The sequence below is a fragment of the Corvus hawaiiensis genome, chromosome 14 (genome assembly GCF_020740725.1).
Source record: "Corvus hawaiiensis isolate bCorHaw1 chromosome 14, bCorHaw1.pri.cur, whole genome shotgun sequence".
Taxonomy (NCBI): Eukaryota; Metazoa; Chordata; class Aves; order Passeriformes; family Corvidae; genus Corvus; species Corvus hawaiiensis.
This window is the reverse complement of record NC_063226.1, coordinates 14,165,056-14,189,896: the sequence shown is the minus strand read 5'-3', so window position 1 is coordinate 14,189,896 and position 24,841 is coordinate 14,165,056. Positions and strand designations below refer to the sequence as shown.

Genomic DNA, 24,841 nt, shown 5'->3' with positions numbered 1-24,841 from the left:
TTCCAGGTTTTGCTGTCTGCTTGGCTTTCTCCCACTGACTGAATTTGGGACAGCAAGAATTTTAGCCCGACCAGAGAGGTCTGACAGTGCAGAACAGAGTAGTAAGTTACAAACAGCCTAATGAGAATGCCTATTCTTACTTATGGTAGTTTTCCATTCATTCTCTGAGCAAGTAACAGGTGTCTTGAGACATAAAGTTTGTATTTTCAAAAGCTGTATTTTTCATTTATCACTATGGATGCTTCCAGCCGTACTGAATCTCCAGAGCTGCCACACTGCATTATGCATGTGTGGCACTGTACTTTGCAGATACTAATTTAACCAAGTGTTCTAAAAAATGCACTGCAAATCTCGTTAGAGGAGGCGCCTGCTACGAGCAACACCTGAGTGGTGTCAGTGAACGGAGCTGACTTTGCACAGGTTTTTCTGTGTTAGTTGGCCCTTGTCCTTGCAGGATGTGCCTAACACAGCACAATGGTATCTCCTTGGAGGGGAGCTGAGATTTTGTTAATTATGGGTATGGAGTTCAGACTGGGTCACCTGAGGGGAGCAGCTGCTATCAGTGAGTGGTAGGCAGTGAGCTTCAATTCAGCAGTAGTGGGTGAACATTAGGAGTTCTGCTGACTTCCATGAGATGAGTTGTATCAGTCATAGGTGTAAATACTCAGGCTATGGATGGACATGTAAGGAAAATAAGAATAGTCATCAACACTGATGTCCATGAAATTGGTACCATAGAGGTTCTCTTTGGCTATTGACCACTAAGTTGTTTCGGTTTTTTTCCCTTGAGTGCCTTTGGCTGAACTAGGCTGAATTAAAACTGGTGTCAGAATTACATTTTTGACCTTCTCATGGATTTTTCAGTACCTCAGAAGTTACATAGACTGTGTCTGCTCTTCAGAGCAGTCCAGGCAGGAGGAAAACTATCTCACTAGAAAATTCTCTCTCTTAGATTGTAAAAATGATTAAAAATGGAGGTATGACTTTTTAAATGTGTTCCTGTTCTCAGGGATAAATCTGCTACTGAATTACTTCCTGGCATCCTCATCTGCATGAAAAAGGTTTGACTTTCGTGGGATTTTTTTTTTTTTTAATTTAGAAAATATTAAAATAAGGCAGAAAATGAATTCAAAGCCAAGGAACAGAAACAGAGAAGCTTACAGCTTAGTTACAGCTTCCTAAAAGTTAAATAAAGAAAATGTGTTGTGAGGTTCACTGGCTTGTATCTTATCTAGCAAAGGGTAGCTACCATGAGCAGGGTAGTATGTTCTGCAGAAGATCCAGTTTATTCTCTCTGTTACTCTGAATAATGAATATTCTTTAGAAGAGAATGCAAATGTTTTTTCTTATTTCCTGTCTCTAAAATTGGGACAGAGAGTTTGTTTACAAGCTAACAAAAAGATTAAAATGGGATGGAAAGCCTGCAATTATCTGTGATAAACAATGCATTATGTTTTGGTTTGTGGGCTGCGAGGCTGTCACTGAAATGTTTCTCATCTCATGTAATATTTTGTGCTACTGCATTGCTTTTCAATTATACAGCTTAAAAGAAAGTTTCCACTGACAAAAGCACTGAAAGCACATTGCTTTTAGTATTGGTTTTTGGTTTTTTTCCCCTTCTTTTATAGGTCTCAAGTGTCTCTTCAAATATAAGTCCAAATGACAGGAGTCCAGGAGTTTGAAAGTTATTAGAGAGATATGGATATATGCAACTAATGAAATATGCTCGCTTACAATATATCGAGGCATGCAGAACATTGAGGAAAACTCAGCGATCTCAATATTTAATATAAGCTGGAGTTAAAGTATTTTTTTTTTGCAAATGCAGCATATGTTAATCTATTGCTGAGCATTCGTCTAGCAGATTCAATTTCCACTCATAATTTTTCATTTATTAGTTTCTCTTTCGCATCAACACAGCTGTGTATTCTGATCTATGCTGTTGAGATCTGATGTGCTGCAGTATATGGGGAGCCCAAGTGATTTATTGTGAAGAGCTGGGGAGTAGATGGAATGGAATGAGGAACAATCTTGGAATAAATATTGGTTCTGACTTGAATTCATCTTTGCAGAGTTTTTTACCCCAAACTTTTCACCAGTTCCTCATATTGAAGGTGGACCAATAAACAGAAGGATGGTTAATGGACAGAGGTAATGGATAAAGGGATGGTTTTGAGCCATGTTACAGCTCAGGAATAATGAACAGTTTCACTGTGTTTGGCCCCAAATATTTCTGGCATGCAAATTCATTTGCAGCGTGGCTATATTGCTGAGGATCATAACAATGCTGATAACAGTCCTGGCTGCCAGCACCATGCCTCTTAATCTGAGGTTTTCTGAGAAAGGACTTTGTAATCAAGAAGCTTATAATTTTGAAGGCACAATGAGAAACAAATGAGTGTTTTATTTAAAAATACTCCTACTCAGTAATATTGACTCTGCCATTTCATATATGGCAGCTTGTTTTGAAGTGGTGTTATTGCAAAATTATTTCAAACAAAACCAAAATCCCGAACAACAAACAAGGCTCTCCATCATCTTCAGTGGTTTCCTTGCTGTAACATATGTCTGAAAACCATTATGTATTTTATTTAAAATTTCACACTGGGCTACCTTCTTCAGGTGTTACGGCTGATTTGCACACAGCTACTGCCTGGCTGAGTTGGAAGGGCTTTTGGAGCTTTCACCAAAACCTGTCTGAAGTTATTGAATAACTTTCTTTGGCTTTTCTTTCTTCCTGCAGTTCAACCCCCTGCAGATGGCTGTGTCTGTGCTATCAGGAATGTGAAGCACAGAATAAAAGTGTCTGTTGTAGGAGTGAGGGAAATGAGATCAGCCACATCCCCTTGGCTTTTTATCCACCTCACTGGTGATTCCACCGAATGTCATCACTCTGCTGTTTCCACTCTATTTTCTGAAGTGTGGTGAGAAACAGACTCATTTAACAGATTGCACTGTAACTTGACCTCTCCTCTTCCCGCCAAGGGAATATTTTTCCCATTGCTGGTAAATGAACTTTTATTCCCAGGTCTTGCTTGGCATGGGAGGCCCATTCTTTCTGTGGGTGCTGCAGGGTGGGGAGCAGGGGCAATGGCCTTCTAGGAGGGGCTAAACCAACCTGGTCCCTGCTGTTCCTGCACCAAGCACTGCTCAGTCAAGGCAGATCTCTGGGGAGAGATGATAGGGTTTAATAAGAGAGCTGATAGAACTGGGAAGAGGACTTGTGTCTCGATAAGCTTTTCTTGTCTTCATTTTTAATCTCTGCTGGTTGGTTTTAACGAAGTCTAGTTCTTATCTACAAACTTTCTCCTGACTGCATCCTTTGGTTATCATGGCCAAATGCTGCACTGACAGTATTTTTTAAAGCTATGGGAAATCACTAGACCATAGTATATTTATTACCTGCTGTTGTCTCACTTTTGAGCCCTTTTCAGCAAACTAACACTTAGCACTTGGCTAAAGGAGTGCTCCAGCCCTGTGATGCCTTGAGCTCATGCAGTGATGCTAAGAGAATTGTATCTCAAATAAGCAAAGAAATAGTGCTACATGCAGGACTTGCCTGTACCCTCTGGGGCTTGGCCTTTGAGGCACAGGCAGAGATGTTCTGCAGGGAAAAGGAGTTTGTGGGTGCTGCTGGGTGCCAGCTGCTCAGATGCACAGCCCTGCCAGGAGTCTTTGGCTCAAGAAATTTCTCAGCTGTGAGCCCTTGGAGGTTGGAAAAATATTCAGGGGAAGCATTGCTTGATGCCTGCCTCGCCCTTGCAAATGTATTTCCAGGCATTTGCTGCTGACAGTTGTTGGAAATGGGACAGTGGGTTAGTTAAATCTTTGGGCTGATCCCATACATCACTTCTGTATTCATAAATAATTGGCATGCTAACCGCTGCTGTTAATTGCAATGGAACTTGCAGTGATTAATTCTAATTACTATTCATTATTTCTCTAGCATGTCAAATGTACTAGAAACAAAATCTGGTAGGTGCTGAGCATTAAGATCTGGTTACAGTAAGAGATAACTCCTGATTTTTGTCTGTTCTCTGCTGTGCTGGGCAGCTTGGCCTACGTGTGCTGGGACGGTTGCCTGGGCGAGGTGGTGCAAAGCTTGCTGGGTGCAGAGGTTGGGTCCTCAGCTGCTTGTAAATCACTGTGTTTTCTGACTGGTGGAGCTTTGCTGGTTTAATCTCAGTTTAAATCTGACCTCTGGGCTTTGGGTGGCTGCTCACAGCACTGTTATTACCAGGCTTGATGACAAGTTACCTTTGCTTTGTAGCAGCGAGGTAGGGATCTCAGAGAGATGGCTGGTACTTGGAAGAAGTTCTCCAGGTGCCTCTGTAGCTCAGAGTTGTATGTTTGGCTAAATGGACAGACCCTTCATCCTTTTTCATTTCTGCAGTCATTTTCTGGGGAAACACAGGTGTGTCAGCCTCAAAATGAGAATTCTACATTGAGATGCTTGGTAAATTTTACCTATTACAGTAACACTTAGTTCACCTTTTTTACAGCTGAGAGAGCTGGAAGGATGAGATGTGGGGTTTTGAACAAGCCATGGCAGGGAAAGCATGGCTGAATTACAGTAAACATGGGGTAAATTACTGCTTCATTGCTTTGAATTACTTTCAGTTTACTCCAGGATTAGCATATGCATGACAACTCCTGCAGAGCAGCTGATGTGCTGGAAGCATGTGTTTTTTGCAGTAGTGAACAATTACTTACTTGTGTACCCATTCTTGATTGTTTTCTTTTATACAGATCATTCTTAATGAGTCTCTGATGACACAGGTAGGGGGTCCTGAGTTGCTCCCAAGGTGTGCAAGAGCTGGAGAATGAAGTTTCCTGGGGCATTGAAGGTGGCTTCTGGGACAGCACCTGTATTTAGCCACTGCCACAGGCTGAGGGTGGGTCTGTGCAGCAGAATAAACAGGAAGGAGTTGATTAGGCAGAAACAACTTTCAGGCAGCTTATTTCAGTTGATAATTTTAAGACCTTTAACAGTCAATCCATAAGCAAAATTTTAGTCCTCACAGAGATGTTTTATTTCTGTTTTTGCTTCCTCTGGCAATCTTGTCTGAATTAATATATAGCTGAATAGCTACTGGCTGTGGCCACATAGGCATTGCTTACAATATAATACTTGGCCTTTGGTTAGACCTGCAGCAATTTTTAAACATTAATTTGGTGATGGGGTAGTGATACACATAGCTACAGCTCTTCACTTACAGGAAACATCTGATCTAAGCAGAATTAAAAGGGTGGATGGGGTAAGGAATGTTTTCCAATCCAGTCTTGCTGAACAGACAATTAACAAGATCATTAAACTGCCTCATTATAACCATGATAATTACAGGATTAACACACTTCACTTCAATATCTCTAATTTGTTTTGTAATATAAGCAAGATGGGGAGATGATTCCTCTATATGTGAGACTTCTGGACATCTAGTATCAGAAATTAGGGATTCTTGGTAGTTAAAGAAAAAGCAAGGGTGAGACAGCAGGAGGAGGAGGGTGTGGGGAGCAGCAAGGGCTGCCAGCCCCCAAGTTGTGCCATAGGAAGTTCTTGGGTTTTGGATTAAATCTAGCTACTGTGCTGGGTGCTGTTTTGGGTCTGGGAGAAAATTTCAGATGAGTTCCCTGTGAGCAAATAATTGCATCAAAGGAAAACCCTGTGTAGGAGGTTTTAATAGCTCCAGTGACAAAGCAGAGGAAATGCATGTCCTGAAGTAACTTAGTGAAACTTTGTCTAGGTCAGGTCGCTGAATGTAGCAGGAAATCAGTAATTACAGCTCTTCCAGTGTCTGTGGGAGCAGGCACCTTCTCCAGTGCCCCACTTGCTGAGGCTGTTGTGGGGGGACAGGGGCTGCAGGGCTGGTGCCTTTTGACACTGCTGGATGTGCTCATTAAATAAATCATGCCCATTCCCACCTTTCATTACATCTGCAGCAAAAATAATGGGAGATTGACAACAAAACTTCTCTTTTATGTTCTGCACAGTAGATAGAAAGTCTGTTTATGGTGTGCAGTGGGATGCACAGCAGCTTGTCAGGGTGAGTATGGGCATCCTAGAGAGGGAAGAAGGTTGTTATACCTGGGGCTACCTGTGGCACCTGCTAGAATTGCTAACACCCGTGGGGCAGGGTTTGCTGTCAGTGTTTTTGTTGAAGAACTCCCTTCATGTGCTCCATCAGAAACCTGCTGCAGGCTGGTGCAGGCAGGTTCCCCGCCAGGTGTTTGCAGCTGAGGCAGTGCATGCTTCAGTCAGCACACTGCTGCATTCAGTGAGATTGTGGGGCCAGACAAGTCTAATTTCAAACTGCAAGGAAGTTAATGTGACTCACAGGGAGTCTGAGATAAAAATCTCAAAGGTAGGAGCCTTCCATGGTCTTTCAGGAGCCTGGTACTTCTTATGCTGCACTAGAGATGTGAACTGGGGATAAAACACAGGGAGGGGACTGTACACCACCATAACCATGTTGGTATCCACTGGGAAACTATTTTTAAGAGAGAGAAGTCAGCCCGAGGCTTATGGGAGAAAGGTATCCAAATATAACAGCTTGCTGTAGTGTGTGGATGAACTGTTAATGAATTTAAAGGAAAACTTCCATGTTATATGTGCAATAATTTATCTGTCAGAAGGGGAAAGGGAAAAACAGCCAGTCTGTGTGGCTGGCTAGCAGGAGTCACCTACTTCTTTGATAGACTGATGAGCTGTTCAGAGTAACTGCTGTGACCCTGTATAGCTCAGAAAAGTATGATCCTTGAGGCCAGCCTAGTGGGAACTTGCCTGAGAATCCCTTTGGATATCAGAATAGGCAAAGGAATAGGTAGCTGTGTATCCATATGCAGCTAAACAGAATCATACATATCAAATAGATACAAAAAAAGCTACATATGCTAATACATGATGTGTACGTGAGCTCCAAAGATCATTTACTGCAGACATAAAGTGGTAGATGCCAAGTTTGATCAGAATATCAAAGGTACTCTAGGACCTCTCAAATGTGACTCCTCCATGTTCTTCTGAAAATTTTAACATGAAAAGACAAGGCAGAAAAGGGTCTGACATTATTAACGATGACAAGATCCTTCCCCAGCACTCCTTGCTTATTTCCCCCTAATGAGCTTTGGTGGGGCAGATGCTCTGATAAGGAGCTGTCGCTGCTGCAGCAGCAGCTCAGTGTGATGCTGAGATGGGAGGCTGGTCCCTGCCTGTTCCACACCCACTGGTTGGTGGGTAGTGGGACAGAACCTGGGCAGCTGTTTGCTGGGGGCACGGAAACCCCAGGGCAAGCTCCGGTTTGTCAGCAAATAAACAATGAGAGTGCATTGCCTGGCAGTAGAGAGAGGAATTGAAGCCTGTTAGGGGGAGTTCAGACTATCTGGCAGAATTGGAAATGATGGGACAAATTTCGAATATTGGCAAGCAGGTGAAAATTTAAAATGGTCTCTTTTTAAATGAAACTATTCTCAAGGATGGATGCATGGCAGGACAATAATCCTATCAGACATAACCCTGCCTTTACTTGGGTCGAAAGGTCTCTGTTTTGTGCCATGTGCTAATTTCTACATTGCAGCTCTCATGCATTCAGCTGTATGATCAGAGCTGGATTGCAGCATGGGGAGGTCAGAAACCTCACAAAAAACCTGTGTCAAAACACAGCACCAGGAGGATGGTCTGCTGGGGGCTGAGTATGACAGAAAGAGCCTCAGCTTGATGAGGAAAAATACTGTTATCATCTGTGGATGTGAAGGTTGATTTATTGTATCTGTAGAATGAAAAGGAGGCTGGTCAGAAAGGCATGGGTGTTTCTCAGGGCAATTTGCAAGGATCACTGCTCTTTGGGAAATATCTCTTGCAAAAAACATTATTCCTCTCACTAGGCAGATGAGGTGGTGACTGCACCTTCCTGGCAGCCTCCCTCTCTGATGCTGTTTGGTTTGCCTGCAGGCTGTACGAGCAGTAATGCTATCATTATAACTCAGGCTTGACAGAAGTGACAGCAACTAATGTGTCATTTGACTGGGAGAAGGGGCATCACTTGGTTTTTTTAGACAAGGCAGGACTAGAAGTTCAGCTCCTTGATGGCACAGTGAAGTGCTTTTGTCCTGAGTGCCGTGTCAGTATGAAGCTGCAGTGCATTTATTGAGCACTGAATAAAACATTTTTTCCCCTCCCCTTCCCATGTGTTGCTGGCTAAGAAGCGCAAAGCTATCAAAATCAGCAGTTAGTACTGAGAGAGACTGGTAGCAAACCCATGGATTTTCCCTTCTTGCTTATTCTGACATAGTTTTAGTTATGTATTCATTATTTTCTAAGTCGTTATACCACTTTCACAGTACTGCCAAGTGAAGGAGGAAGGCAAAGCCCTGCTGCATCAACTTCCATCTTCCATTGTACGTTGTAACTTTGGAGTTTTGCTGTTTTATTGTTCTCTTTGTGCTTACAGCTAAGGATTCCTGCATGATTATTAACTGGAGCTGCAATTGCAACGTTTATCTGCAAACAGAACAAAGCAGTAAATCATACCCATTTGTTTCTTTACAGCTGCTAGATCTTTTGCCTCTATGGTTTATAAATCTAGAACTTGACTTGAATCCCCATTTTCTTCTCTTGGTATCACTTATTACAGTGATTTATTGTCTGGTATCCATTTATGTCTGGCTTCATACAAGACCGCTGTTATTTTTAGACTGGTCAGAGGAGAATTGTTGGGTGCACGGGTCCAGTTTTGTGGAGATGTGCCCACAGATTTCAGTGTAAGTTGGATCAGGCCAGTGATGAATGAGGCTGTGACTAAATTTTGCTGCCTTTCACTCAGAAGAAACATATGTGCCCAAACCCACTAAAATTCATGTGCCCAAAAGTGCTAAAATTCATCTGTGTTCTGGGATCATGTTAAACAAAAAAGTGGTAAACGCACAGAGCTCCTTCTTCCCCTAAATACCAAAGCAATGTCCTTAAGATTTTCTTCAGGAAAAATAAAGTTGGCTTGCCCAAACAACCTTGAACCAAAAATCCAGTAATCAGTGGGTGCTGTGGTTCTGTTCTGGAAAGGAAAAAGCAAAACTCTTCTGTCCCATTCTGCTCCCATTTCATTTCCTGAATAAACAAAGAAAATAAATATGTCCAAACTGGAGGAAAAAATATCGCCATAAATGTAAATCTCTAATATGTAATCTAGCATAGAATTAAGGAATTTCTGGAAAACTGGGAGGTGGTAAAAGAAAATCTTAATTTTTAAAATTTTTTCTCCTATTTTTTTTCTTTTCTTTTCTTTGTCCAAATTTAAGTTAAGCTAAATCTCTGGTACCTGCAATCCCCTGCAAAGCATTTTGCTTTTATTTCAAATTGATAATGCATGTGAACTGCAGTAGCATCAAACCCTAAACAGCATTTCTGCTGTAGTCTAGGGGCTCTGCCTTCTTTCACATTTAATGTTTGAGCAGCAGATGGAGCAAAGGACCAGAGAAATACTTTCTGGATCAATGTGCTTAGAGGAAGTGACAGGACAGAAGGGAGAGAGAAGAGCAGGACAGCTGCAGCGTGGTCCCCTGGAGCAAAGGGGATGATGATAACAAGGGCTGGGGGCCATGGGGGCAGGGGATGGGGGATGGGGGGTGCAGGGCACCCAGGGGCACCTTCCCTTGGCCTCCAGCAAAGTCTGGATAAACACTGTGCAAGGGGCAGCATTTCTATGAGTTTTTGAGCCCTGGGAGGTTAAAGGACAATGGACTATTATTCTCTCCACCCTGGTTGCAAGAAATTAAGTGAATACTGTCAGCACTTGGAAGAAGTATATATTTTTGTTTCCCAAGTTTCAGTGCCTAGACTAAATAATTAGGAAAAGCTATCAATTTCTGCTAAAAAAAATTAGGATCATATTTCAGAGAGGCTGGGAAATATAAGATTTCAAGGTTCAAAAACTAAGCTGGAAAATACAAGAACTCAAGGAAAGTCATCTTAAAGCCTGACACAAAACTTCCAAGTGTGTGAATTGGGCAATCCAGGGTGAAGTTGTTGGCCCATCATTAGAATAGGTTCCCTAGGTAAGAAGTCTACATGCTGAAGGATTTTTTAGGATAAAATTTTGGCAAAGTTGAGTCAGGAATGATTATGTTCTAGTAGGTTCTATGATAAGGATGAGGGGTTAGACATGATTAATTTCAGTTGTGTTCTTCTACCCTTACTGCCTCTGTGTCCCTCCTGATTTGAAGCAACTTCTCTGTGCTAAGATCTTCTGCAGGGGAAAAAAGTATTTGATTTTCAGGTGTGTTGCTAATGATTTACATAATTGATAAGAAAAATTTTACTCAAAATGAGAGGGAAAACAATTGCTGATATTTTGAAGGGCAATCTGGCCTTTTGTTTTATATGCACACTCTTATTAGATAAATAAAGAGCATGAAACTTTATGATTATTATTTATGATAATGAGTCAGAAGTGAATGTGAATTTTCTCTGAGTCTACACAAAATACTGGCTGTCATGTGTATTAAAAAAAAATCCATGACATACTTCCAAACAACTGCAAAGCTCTGTATTTTCAAATTATCTCCTAAGCATTGACAACTTCGGTGACTTATTGGTTCATATAACACTTATTTTGTTATCACAGTAAGTAATTTTTTCTAAGCACCTCAACATTTCAGTTGTAGACCTGATTGCAATTCCTTTTCAACCCATTTACATTCCCATTAAGTTTGGCTGAAAGATGTCACATTTTCTGCTTTGCTTGGGTTCAGTGCTGACAATTATACCAACGAATTGGAGCAGCTATTTCATCTGCCATCAGACACCCATGAGATCATTCCCTGCTAGTCAATAAATTAAAAATGCTAAAATCTCTGTTTTTATTTTGCCTGTTGCCTGTACTTTGGAGATGTTTGTTGCCATCTCCTACCTGAAGGTTGTATGGTGGTTTGCATTTGGTAATTTGGTAATAATGCATTGGTAAGGTACATAAGTAATTGTCTCCTTAATACTGCAGATGTAGAACTATGAAAAAGATAAATGTTAATAGCAAGGTGGTTATGGAGGGTCCTTGTGGATCTTGTCTTCTCAGAAACCTTTTGTGTCTCATTCACATCTGTGCCAAGTCCTTGTCCTCAGGGCCTGATACATTGATTAAAAGCTCAGCTTAACCCTTACTCCATCTATCTTCTAATTTCCATCTTTCATATGTGACACTTTTCCCTTAAATCTTGTGCTGAATTGTAAGACAATTAAGCAGCCCTTAACATTTTCATGGCTGTTTTAATCATGTCAGGACTCCCATTTATGGGTTTGCTTTGATCTGGACATCAAAAGATCAAGTTAATAATGGAAAATGGAAGTGTTATCAACATGAATTCTTTTGCCACATCATCTGCTTTGACAGTTGCTGCTGGGTGAAAAACTGGCTGGATGGCCAATCCCAGAGAGTGATGGTGAATGAAATTAAATCCAGTTGGCAGCTGGTCACAAGTGGTCTTCCCCAAGGCTCAGTACTGGGGCCAGTTCTGCTTAATATCTTGACTGGTGATCTGGATGAGGGGATTGAGGCTACTCTCAGTCACTTTGCAGATAACACCAGGTTTTGTGGGAGTGTTAATATGCTGGAGGGCAGGAAGGGACCTGGACAGGCTGGATCAATGGCCTGAGGCCAGCTGGATGAGGTTCAACAAGGACAAGTGCTGGATGCTGCCCTTGGGTCACAACAACCCCATACAGTGCTCCAGGCTGGGGCAGAGGGGGTGGAAAGTGCCCAGCAGGAAAGGCCCTGGGGGTGCTGGTTGGCAGTGGCTGAACACGAGCCAGGCGTGCCCAGGTGGGCAAGAGGCCAATGGCACCTGGCCTGTCCCAGCCATGGTGTGGCCAGCAGGACCAGGGCAGTGGCTGTCCCCTGTGCTGGGCACTGGTGAGGCCACACCTCAAATCCTGTGTCCAGCTCTGGGCCCCTGATGACAAGAAGGACACTGAGGGGCTGGAGCATGTCCAGGGAAGGGAATGGAGCTGGGGAAGGCTCTGGAGCACCAGCCTGATGAGGAGCAGCTGAGGGTGTTTAGTCTGGAGAAAAGGAAGTTTGGGGTAACCTTATCACTCTCTACAACTCCCTGACAGGAGGGTGTAGCATGGTGGGGGTCGTGCTCTTCCCTCAAATAACACAGGATGGGTCAAAAGAAAATGTGTCAGGGGGGGTTTAGATCAGATATTACAACAAATTTCTTCACCGAAAGGGTTTTCAAGCATTGAACAGGCTCTGCAGGGCAGTGATAGAGTCACCAACCCTGGAAGGGTTTAAAAGATGTGTAGATGGAGCCCTTGGGGACATGGTTTAGTGACAGGCTTGGCAGTGCTGGGATAACAGCTGGACTCAACAATCTTAGAGGTCTTTTCCAACCTAAACAATTCTACAATTCTCTGACAGTGACTTCATATTTTTTTAATGTGGCAAATTTGCTTGTTTAGTGTCCTCAAGTGCTATCAGACCAATTCACAGCATTCTGTGACTTTAGACCTTTTAATTTTCATTTGCTATAGCCTCTTTAAAAATTATTTATTAGTATATCAGAATATACAGTAATCAGGTTATTTGCAGAGACTTGGTTAAGACTGTAAGTTGATGAATAAAGGATTTCCTTAGACTTTTCACAACACTACTGCCAGGCCACTAGACTCCTCTGGCTGCAAGATCTTCAGCAGAACTGCCATTAAAAAAGAAAAGATTTTTTAAGAAAAGAAGGTGAATTTTTAATGGGACTGTGCCATGATGTTTATGAGAAAGCTCCGTGACAGCTGCCTATCAAATGTAATGGTTGCATTTATGTTGTACCCCTCTCCAACCTGCTCCAACCACTCCTTGTGTCTCACCATGTGGTGCAGAGCACATGGTACCCATTGTGGGCACTCTCTCTGCCATGGTTGTGCAGCTCTGGCACTGCAGCAGCCTCACCGTGATGGAGGAGCTGCATCTGTGTGTGTGTCTCTGTCTGCAGTTTCCCACTTAGCGATAAGAGGTGCTGATGAGCTGCAGTCTCTGATCTGTGCATAACAGTGCCTTGTTTCCATCCAAATGCGTCTGAAGAATAACTATTTCACAGACATCTATGACATACAGATCTGCTGGTGGAAAGGTTTGCAGGTTGCAGATAAAACAGGGAGATAAGACAATGGATCAGACAGCCTGACTTCAAATGCATATGAAGAGTTGGTGTATTTTAGGATCCTGCTCTCTGACTGATCTTTTTACTGCTCTCTGTGGGTAAAGATGGACCTTTAAAGAAGCTGCCCAACTGATGTTAAGCTCTAGTAAAATGTTAAGGCTTAAGAAGCAAAGTTTTATTATTGTTTTCCCCTGCAGAGACAGTGGCATCCAACCCAGGCTGGGTTCCATGGGCAGGTCATGAGAAGATTTAGAGACCTGAAGGAACAGGAACTTAATGGATTTGAAAGCAGTAAGAGTTAATTTTCAGTTCCTATCTTTCGGTACCAAGCCTCTGCTATAAATTTGCCCATGGATCGTAAGTTTTTACCTGCACCTGCCACAAGAAGGAATTTCTGCCCACAAACTGTTTTGAAAAGGAAATAGCCCTGGAGAGTAAATATGACACAGCTGAAGGACAGCAATTTTCAGCCTTTCTGGTGGGCAGATTTCCTTAACTTTCCAAAGTACATAATGGATGCTCCTATCTGAGGCTACTGATTGCATTAACAGAATTCTTTCACAGGCCAAAAAATACTGTATGTATGCATTGTGTTGCAGGAAGTGTGGACAAATACTGGGGGAAGGATGAATAAGGGTTGGCATCTTGTTCCTATTTTGGGACAGCTGCACCTTTCATACACCTCCAGGCTGATAGATATTTTTGGGGTGAGTGTTCCCTGAGAAGAGTTTGTTTCTGTTCCTCTCTGCAAGTCCCTCATGCAAGCCATGCTGGGACTGGTCTTCTATCAGCATGGGCTGATTAAGCTTCTTGGAATTTCAGGATCTCCCTGAACAACCAAGTGCAGACAAGATACTGGAGAGAGCAAAAATCTGCCTACGGATGCCCTCGTTCCTCACAGGTGTTTATATGAGTATTATTCCCACCATGTCATTGCATGCACTGGCTTGATTACTTCAGGTGCCTGAATGCTGTAATACAAATGTGCAGCATTTAATTCTGTTTCTTGGCACATTTGCTTTGAAGAAGACTGAGAGTTAATTTCCCAGTGTCACTGAAGGCCATAAATAATATGGAATGTGTCAGAAACAATTAAGAGAGATGATGATGAACACTACAACCTCAGAAACAGACATTATTTGCAAATAACTTTTGGCTAAATTCATGAGTATCTCCATCAACAATGAGACTTTGTTATAAGTGCATGAGTTGTCATTTAGTTTTCTTAGCAGTGCTTGCTATTCCCTTGTCTTTACACCTGGGTGGAATTGAGCAATTTCACATGATGCTTTTGAAAGAACAGGAGGAATCTCTAGAAACTTTATCTTTCAAAACATTTTACTACACTTTCCCAATTATTAATTGCCAAAAGTTGGCTTGTGGACAGAGAATACTAAGTTTTGTTTGTACTCAGGCAAAGATACTTTTCTAATTGCCTAAACTGCAAGATTTTCTTGTCTTTGTGCTGAGTTGAATCTGAAGCCCTGAAGGTGGTGGGACTGAAGTGCTGCTGCAGCCTCAGCTGGGAAGCAGTTTGGGCTGTGCTACTCAGGCTCAGAACAGAGCATTGCCGTGGATTTGAAGGTGTGCTGCAGGGCCAGCATGGCTGGGGTGACATTGTGGGTGACTGCCCTTCGCCTCTGTTTGGCAAAATGGGCCTTGCAACTTCACCAGCTCAGGCTGCTCGTGGTGATTTGGATTTCAGGTTTCTTTTCCCTTACAAGGGAAGTCCATGGTTTGTAGCACAAGTGTCAAGGATGAAATTACAAAGCAAACCCAGTTCCGCAGGGTTGTGTGCTGGTAAATCCATCCATGTGCATCCAGGGCACTCTGTGCATTCTGAGCCTGCTGCCTGCACTGGGGCCCCTGGTGAGGACCCAGTGAGAAGGGTCCCATGGGCTGGGGTGGAATGTGGTGGCTGTAGCAGGAGAGAGCTGCCTCCTCTAACAACCCTGCGTGTCTCCCTCTTCTCCCAGAGCAGGAGGCTGTGCTGGTTTGACACAGTCCATCCCAGCATCTTCTGGTAAATCAGAGCAAACAGGCTGCCTTTCCTACAGGCAGCATCCTGGCAGCTGCCTCCTTCACCTGTGCCCTGTGCCAGCTCTGTGGGTATCAGCTGTTCTGCTGTAAAATCCTACTGGAGACATGGTGGGATTGCTCTTTGCTGGGAGAGGCCAGCGCTGTGTCCACCCCCCTGAAGTTTTCCTCATGATAAAATGACAGTGCTGGGTCCCCACAGAAATGGAGTTGTACTGCCTTGAAGCAGCTCTGGGGTTTGGCAGTGAAAATAAATCCCCAATGGGTGCAGAGACCTGCAGCTCCTGGTGACTTCTCAGGGAGCTCATAGTGCAAAATGGAGCCTCTGCTGCTGCCTAGGAAATAGCTCTGTGTGATGGAAAACCTTTTATCACCAGGAAAAAAATAAAAACTGTAGCAAGAACAGGATATTCTAAAGAAACTTGAGGCAGTAAGGCAGAGCAAACCAGAATGCTGGTGTGAGGATTACAGTCTGGCCACTTAGGTATTTGCATTCCAAAATCATATATTGCAGGTTTTTTTCTGCCTTGACTTAGATCAGTTATTAGTATACAAACTGATCAAACTTTGTGATTTACTTATTACAGAAGCTGGACACCATGTAATGCATAAGAGGAGCAGCTCAGAAATAATCATGGCCAATGCTGATACGCTTTGTTCACCTGTTTGAACTCAAGATCTTTTCAGAAATTTTGTGTGGGCTGATGTAATTAGAGGCTCACTGAGGTAGCTGGGCTATCTGAATGTTTTCAGCTGGACATTTCTACATCTGAGAGCTGCACCCAGCAGATTTATGGCTTTTTAATAGTGATTTTTGGCATAGGACTTACTTCCTGAGGATCTGAAGAGCTGCTTTTATTTTTAGCATTATTTGCTGAATAATAGGACATCTGTGCAGAACAGTAAAGCTGAACAAGAAAAGCTGTTTGTTGAATAATTAAGAAAATGATCTAAAATTTTTAAAGTTTCTCCTCTAGTCTCTTTCCTGAGATGCATTGTTTTTCATTGAAGTATAAAGATTCAGGAAATGCTAACTAGCAAGTAGCAAAATGATCTTGCAGAGGAAGGACTCACTAACTTTGTTCTCAGAGGCTCAGCACAAGGTGGTTCTGGGCTAGGCAGAAGATAAAAGAGAGGTTATCGACATGAAAGATTCTTTTTAATATTTATTTGCTGAAAATCATTGAGAAATACCTGTAAACTCTTCCCTGTGGAAATAAAGAGCCAATTTCTCTCAGTTGAAGGAATGGTTTGAAACTTTTTGTTTTTCTTCCACATACCATCAGTTTTTTCTTCAGCCCTCTTGGCAGTTACAGGCTCTCATTCATCTCTTAGCAGAAAAACATCTTATCTGTCCATTCTCTTTTGCTCCATGGCCAACACGATGGTGTAACTCAGAGGTGTGTGTGGTGAGTTCTTGCTAATGGGAGAGTGTTTCTAATGGGAGTCTGCAGTGACTGGAAGTCAGTGGGACCCAGATTTCATTCACTGTTCCCCACAAAACAGAGTCTAACCTCCAGGTTTAAATAGGTACCAAGACATCTTGTCCCAGTTTTTATTCCAGTGCTGTAGACCTTTGGGGATTGATCCAAAGCCTCTCCTATATATTTTCACTGTGAATTTGGTATGAAGGGAATGAGTTGTGAAATATTAGTAAGGGATTAGGATTGAGAAGTTCCATTTGATTTAATGGTTCAGGATATTTCTGTTGTGTAGCTGAAATGTGTTAAAACTAGGACATTTAAGAAGTAGGTATTTAAATTAGATGTTAAGGTGTTAAGAGGTATTGAAACATCTTGGATTCATTGTTTTTTGGTAGAGTGGCTGTGAATGATTTAAACATTAAGGTTCTTTACTTGGTGTTTTTTTTCTGATGGATCATCCAGGGTTTTTAAACAAGGACATAGTAATGCTAGGAACAAACTAATATTCCATGGTCCCTTGTTGAAGTTTCTCAGAGCTGCTGAAAGGCGCTGTATTTATACTGGCCCAAATACACATCAGCAGGGAGAGGGAAATGAAAAGGATTTACTGTATAGTAGTTTATCAAAGGTCAAATATATAAAACAAATTCATTTTTATTTCAAGTAGACAGAAATAATCCGGGTAGTAGGCTGAACTTTCTTGTACCAAAAGACAAGAAAGACTTTTTCTTCATGTAAAAGAAATAAAAATGTCAGTTGGAGGCAGTGGAAGAATTTTTTTTTCTGAAAAAAACCCCAAACCCTATAAAAATCAGCCTGGTATCTAAATAAATTTGCTTGTTAACTGTGTAGAAATTTTCTTTAGTATAATCTTATTTACTTCTATCTTATTCTGTAGACCAGGGAAAAGAATAAATTGTGCTACTCCTGTATTACTGCTCCACTGGAATGTTTCATTGACATGGAGCTGTGGCACGACATTTCCATTCCCTCTTGACAATTCGGAGCAGGAGTGAATACTTTCTTTGGAATTAAAAATTAAACGTTAACATTAAACACAGGAAAAGCCACTGGCTAGTGGTAAAACCAATCTCCCAGGCTTGTTTTGGCCATGTTGGGGTGTGTGTCCTGGGACCAGTTAATGAATTGCCCATGCCTTGGGCTCCACCATGTGCAGTGTGCGATGTGGGTTTATCAAACAGCCGGTGCTGATCATAGCTTGAGAGCCAACGTGTGAGAGTGCAAACTCTTCCTTGGCACTGGCACACAAATTTTGCCAGTCTGGAATAACAATATAATCTTTTTTTAAAGGCTGCATAATCTTAAAATATTGTTATGGTCATCTTATGTTAGTAACAATGTTAGTCGTCTTATGTTAGTAACAGTGCTCAAGCTATGAGGATTCAAATTTAATGTTCTGAAGAGAAAACTAGTCAGATAGAGACAAGTATGATTATTCAGCCTGAAGTGTAGCACTGTATCATTGTATTAGTACACTTGGACATAGATAAAGGCAAGAGAACGTCAAATTCTCCTAAAAATCCACCAAAAATGCATTATGGTGATGAAAGGTTTATTTGACATTTATTCCTGTACATGTTAATGATGTGCACAGTCTCTGAGTGGGTTACCCTGTACATTGATGTGGAAAATTGTGTTTATTCCCCATGCTTTGATGTGAGAGTGAGTTGCTACAGGAAGCCGAAGACTGCATCCACCAGCTCTGCCACCCTGACTGTGCATGAAGATCACCCAGATGTACACACATGCTCCTTTATTTTCTTTCAGCCCTTAAGACTGTGCAGATAAGTAAAAACATTAACAGCACAAACATATCCAAACTCTCAGCTGGACATTCCCTCACTTTTATAGTAGGAGAAAGCTTGGGATTTTATGGATATGTCAAAGCTCCCATGGCCAAAAGTCTCCAAAAACTATCAAATGCACGTGTCTGGGTGCAAGAAGCCTCCTTCCCATATGTTGCTTGGTTTTGGGCTGAGTGTTTTTAAACTTTTTTCTTTCACTTCCACCTACTTTGCTGGTGTAGATTTATTTGTCCATTATATGTATGATGCTCAGTGCCATGTTCAGTGAAAACCTCAAAGGACAGAATATGGGCAAGGAACTGGGAATTTAAATGAAATAACAATCCCCAGGACTGTTCACAGGTAATAGTTTGAGGGGAAAAAGTGCACGTTGGTTATTGAAGGCAACCTGACTTTCTGTTCCCTGATTATTTTTCTTCTTGGAATACACGTTAGAGCTGCTTAGGGTCAGTATTCTCAGTGTGGCTTGGATTAGTCTTTCAGCTCAGAAAGCAATTACTCCTTTCATTTTGGGATATCACTGCTGCTGGCAAGGAATGAAGTTCAGAGTGGCCCTGTTGAATGATTTGAAGGTCCAGACTTCAGCTGAAATCTCCTGACTGGTCCTGGGCAGACGCATTTAGCAGTAGGGATGGCACTTTGTGGCTGCTATTGAGCCAAGGGGTCCCACCTGCCTGGGATAGCTACTCTGAAATGCAGGTGGGTAAGGCAGCTGCTCGCAGGGACACACAAGTGTGTGCATCTTCACAGAAACAGCTTTTAAAGTGGTTTCTGGGAGGGGAAAGAACGTTTTGCAGCTTGGTGTTAGCTTCAAGAAATGTGGATGAATGGCTCTCCATGCAAGAAGGTTTAATGCTAGTTTGATCCACTGCAGGGGAATATGCAAAAGCCCAGCATGGGTAGATTGACAGCTATTTATTTCAGGAGCTAAAATACGAATCTCAAATGTTTGTCAGATGTTTTGCCCTATTCTTGGTGAAAAGATACTGTTTAATCAATAAAAATGAATAATTTAGATTCAATATCTTCCTGTCACTATCAATAATACTTTTGTGAGTGATGTATTACTATTGTAATTCAATTTGTCAGACACCACCAGTTTTACATGACAGTTTGTTAAAATTTTAAACTTAATTTACTATAGGCAGTTGACTCTGCCTGTTTGAATTACATTGATGTTTTATCTTAAAAACACTGATTTTCCTAAAAATATCTTTTCTGCCTTTGTGTTTATTGCATTAATAACCAGAGAGAGGAAAACTGGTGGGAAGGCAAGGGCAGAGTTGGAGTTTCATCCCCACCACCCAAGCTGGTTTTGTCAAAGCAAGGAGAGTTTTGTGAATTACTTTCCACAGAGATGTTTGGACTTGTGGCTTTCCCCTATTTCTTCTCTCTCCATTTGCAGTATTTTACCTTTTTCCAGTTGCTGGCTTTCAGCTGCTGCTCTTTTCAACCCTGCACCTCTGTGTTTCTCTATTACTGGGTTTGAGGGGACTACACTTGCTCTGTAAATTGGGTTCATTGTGTATGGATCTCTTCTATTTTGCAGAGATTCTTGGATGAATGCAGCCCACCATGTCTTCAAAAAATAAAATGGGTGATCACCAGAAGATGACAGAGCTCTCAACTAGTGTTCAGGCACTTGGGGAAAACAGGTTCTGTTTAAAGGCATTGAGAATAGTAAGTATTTCATGCAGATAGCTACCTTTTGAAAGTGAAACTTAACTTCCTAAAACATTTGATTAAAATGACTGATGTTTTCCTCCACTGCATAGAAAGGAATAATCAAACGATTATAGTAATCCTGATAAGAAGGTGGGGACAGAAAACAAGGCAGTCAGCAGCTGACTCCTCCTAAGAAAGGAAAAGGCACAGTGTGACTGATGAAGGTGTCTTTTGAGGATTTACAGCATGTGGTGGCTCCTGTTGACTTCTTTCCCCCCTCATTTTCTTCTGGAGCCATAATGTAATTTGAGTAATTTCGTCCTAGGAAAGGAAAGTGGAGAGTAGCAATTTGATGGCTGCAGTGATGCTCTAGGGCATCACTTTGATAGCAACATGCTTTGTATCTTTGCATGGGAATGGGTATGCTGGGAGAAATTCAGGCCCTGTGGAGGGCCAGCAAAAGGTCTGTGCACCGCTTATATTGCTCTGGGCTAATTTTTTCCCACATGTAGGTGGTTCTTGCTCCCTCTCTCCTGGGGTAAATTTCCTTGGCCACATTCTTGCAGAAATATTCTCCCTGGGAAGTTGAATGTTCCAGCTCTAAGCTAGAAACATTTTTGTGTATTAGTTTTACACAAGGAAAAATGACTGGACAGAGTCCCACAGATCTTATTTCCCCATAAACATAATTTCATTGTTTGGCTTCATGTTTAGGGATAAAGGCCAGCAAAAACAGTGGGAAATGGGTGAAATGAACATATGCCTGTGCTTTCCATATTGCAGCCTTGCTTATTATGTATGTGCACTGGTTTTTTGTGCCAGAGCAAACTGGAGCATTATCCATGCACATCCCAGTGGACAAAGTGATGGTGATTGCCCAAGAGAAAACACAGGCTGGGGCATGATGGATGCAGTCCTGACAGCACAGGGGAGGCACACGCTGAGATCAGCCAGGAGAAGTGACTTGCTTGTTGTGAGGCTCTTTGTTGCCACTGAGGAATTAAAAAAATGGACTGGGAAGAGCGAGTGGGGTTCTGGAATGATTTTCCAGATGGTCCCTGCAGAGTGCAAGGGTCAGCATGGGAGGAAGGTCTTTGCACAGGTAGCAGGTGGCCTGTGACACAGAGGGGAAAGGGGTGAGAGTTGAGTGTCAGTAACCTCTGCAGAGTGAAAAGCATGGGTTAGGAAAATGCTGGCTGCTGTAGTCTGCTGAGTGGATTTGAGCAAAGATGCAAAAGAAAAGGTGTTTCATGGGTTGTCTCACACACCTGTGAGTGTTCCTGCTTGTATATGACTTTGGAGGGGCATCTCCAGACAGGCTGGTGGTCGGTGCTGTCCCTGGGAGTGAAGCAGAAGGGAAGAGGCAGAGGTTATCTGGCTCCAGGCTGTGTGTGACACCGCAGAGATGGATGTGCTGCACGCCTGCAGAAATTCCAGCCCCACTTACAGCTGTGAGGCTGTAGCCAGAGAACTGCTACTGAAGGTGGCAAAATTTTAGATGTTGGCAGCTGCCCATTTGGTTTCTGTGCTGAGTACTGAGGGCGACATTAGCCCCCAGCCTTCCTCCTGAGAACTCATCAGCAGCTACATTTTATTCTTTTTGCTGATACCACAGTCATTTTCACAGCATTCCACTGTAGCTACACAAAGAGCGGATTATGAGTTCAAGTGCAGGGAAAAAAATAGCAGCAGCAGGAAGAATTGAACTTTTTGAAAAAGAAAGATGCTATTTTTCATGCAAATGTTGTTAGTAATGAAGAGCGAGGGAAAGGCAAAACAGAACATACATCACGCAGAGGCAAAATTGTTTCAAAATAGGACATTTTTCATAGGTTGCCAGGAGGTGTTGGCTGCTGTTTATAGTGGCTTGGTGATGTACTGGGAGTCACTGCATGGAGTGCAAGCCCAGGACTGTGCAATATCAGTGTCTAGCACAGGGTGTCTAATTGCCATGTCCTGAGGAGGGCATGTAGCTACTGCCAGGTGACCAACATGAAAAAAAGGAATAATAAAATCCACCACATGGGTAATGAAAGCTTGAGTTTAATTTCAGAGTATGATCTGCAGTAGATGCTTTAGTCTGAAAAAGGATGAAAACTGTTCACTGTCTGTAGCAAGAGTATATTAAGACAAGGATGACTAAGGGCTTGACTTGCCCTGTAAGTCAGGGATGATAATGAGTATTTCACTGTTAGATTTTATATGAGTGAATTCATGTTTTTGTTTTTTGTTTCAGCACTATTGAAAGATTCTGGCCTGGGGGCTTTTGGGGGATTGAGATTCTCTATTTGCAAGGCACAGTGGAAATAGGAGGTCAGGCTCCACTCAGACCCTTCAACAATGCCTGTACCAGAGCACTAAGGGAGCGCCTGGTTTTTTTGTTGTTTGTTGAATTGACCCTGGGTGGAGGTGGGACTGGGACATGAAAACTCAAGCTGTCATTAAGCAGTTTAAATAGTACTATTCAGTGTTCTGCAAAAACTTAATTAGCTGAAGTTGCCCATTTTGGTGTGTTCTTGTAGAATTTACTTTTAGAGTAAGATTACTTCAGTGGTATTAGGAATCTAACCAAGAAAGGAACTTTTATGAAGCCTTAGGAAGAGTCTGCTGCACATTTATGTATCTATAAACCTTTGTACATCTGGCCCTGCTGGAAAAAGCAGGGCTTCATGTCAGGAGTAGTTAAAGAAACACTTCAGAGGTTGCTTTGGATGCACTTGTAATCAGAATTTTTTCTGATGTTATTAGTGAATTTGAAATGTAAATATCATACCAGTTTTAATTACTTTGCAATTTAATATGGGTAGGATTTATTGCTGTGTTTTGTGACCTGTGATTTATTTGGTTTACTGTGGCATGCCTAATAGGTCTCATGGTGTAGTGCAAGAAAGAGCACGTGTTGCTATAGTAATTATATGCCCAAATCTGTACATCGCCCTGTCTTATTCATTAACTTCTAAGGTTTCTACTGCAGGTCTTACTGGTACATACATGAAAGACACCAAGTCAAATTCATTGCAAAATTAAAGCTGCTGAAGCCCCAAGGCATCCTCATCTCTACAGAGTCCTGATACAGTGCCAGAAATGCCGTGTCTAAGAGATTTCTTGCTAGGGGCTCAAACCAGTATTTGGAATAGGCCCTTCAAGCACCTCTTTAGATCAACAAACCTCTCTGGCAAATGTTGCATCTCAAAAGAGTCTTAACAGCACTTTAGCTTTTGCCCAAGGAGAACAAGATTTAGTCTTTACACATGACTGCAGCCAAGCCCCCCCCCACAAGTGTTAATGCCCAAAGCTGCTCCTCTGCAAGCTCTGTAACTGCCATTGGATTTCTCCATTGCTCTTCTGTGCCCCAAGATGGAAGTTCTGGGGTACCACGAATGCAGTGAAGGATGCTGTAACTTACAGCAGCAAAGGTGGGTGCTGTCTGTGGGGTTAGTCCTTCCAACAGCTGACAGCCACCCTGTGGTCTGGGAGGGCAGGGTTCCAGACACTGCATGGCCAGTCTGGGCTGTTGAGAAAGCCAAGATATGCCCAAAGGAACTCAATTTCATAATTTGATCTAACACCAAACCAAGGACTTGGGCCCCATTTTTTCTATGACTTCTCTCATTGTTCATAGGATGTGTAGCAGAGAGTCCCTCACCACTAGAAAGGTCTCCTGTCCTGAAATGAATGTTTGTCAAGTGCATCATCTTTGCTTTAGAAACTGTGGATTAAGGATAAATACATGGATCTACCTGTCTCCCCGGCTTCAGCAGGTGTGTGAGCAATGCTTTGCAGAGGAGATAAGACAGAAAGCCTTTAAGAGCCACATAAACCTAAAACTGGCCTCTGCTTTATTGTGCTCCTTGTACTTTTATGTAGCCAATTCTAAAAATTTTCCAACCTCTGTGTCTGAAGTGATACAGTTAAAGCGTGTGTTTTGGGGGATCCAGATGGAAGTTTATTTGTCAGGCTGCAAAGGCCAAAGAGAATTAGGAATGAAATGCACCATAATTTTTCCCCCTCATTGGAATGTTTACAGGATGTAAAAGGTGCATTTAGTGTGTGAGACAGTGATGCGAGAGAAAGCTTTCTCTGACAACTTTCTTTAACTCCCATAGTGCCCCTCTTTTATTTGGAAGGAACAATGCCAACTGATAATGAACTACTTTCTATTCAAGGCTTCAACTCAAATATTCGTTCCTCATTAATAATTCAATGTGACAAATTTATTACCTTGAAGGTGCTGTGAGGCAATTAGACAATGGGAAATTGTGTCTTCCTTTCAGCCCACTTAATTGGCTTTCAAGTGTGACATTCATCAAAACCTTGACTTTTCATGTAAACTTTCCATTATGCAAGACATGGTTCTGACACTGGAACTACAAGTATTTGGCAAAATTCACCTGGGGGGTAACTTCATGGGTTTTTCTTTAATAGCAAAAAGAGTGGGAAGGACAGTGTGTGAGAGAGTCCAAGAAGCTTTATTTAAAATCAGCAGAGAAATTATCATCACTTGGTAATTTTCACATGATAAAATGGCCTGTAGTTGCAATGTAATTTTAGGAGTTAAGGCTGTTTGCTTTCTCTCTCAAGGAGTGTTAGAAAATTGCCAGTAAAATTAACATCTTTATCCTTTCTTTCCCATTTTTTATGTATTGTTTGGGATGTATTAGAATGAATTGGTTTTAAATATAATCTTTTGTACTCCAGGTATTTTAAAACACTTCACAAAGTAATGATATGTTGTTAAACAGTGATAGA

The 24,841-nt window shown here is 42.0% G+C and overlaps 1 long non-coding RNA gene across 1 annotated transcript in view; it reads left to right on the top strand.

Annotated features, from left to right (window-relative positions):
• Nucleotides 1–24,841, top strand: part of LOC125332981 — a 51,432-nt gene that overhangs the window by 23,176 nt on the left and 3,415 nt on the right. Inside the window, exon 2 of the long non-coding RNA XR_007206705.1 lies at nucleotides 19,977–20,107. This is a non-coding gene — a long non-coding RNA (uncharacterized LOC125332981). The remainder of the gene's footprint in view (nucleotides 1–19,976; nucleotides 20,108–24,841) is intronic.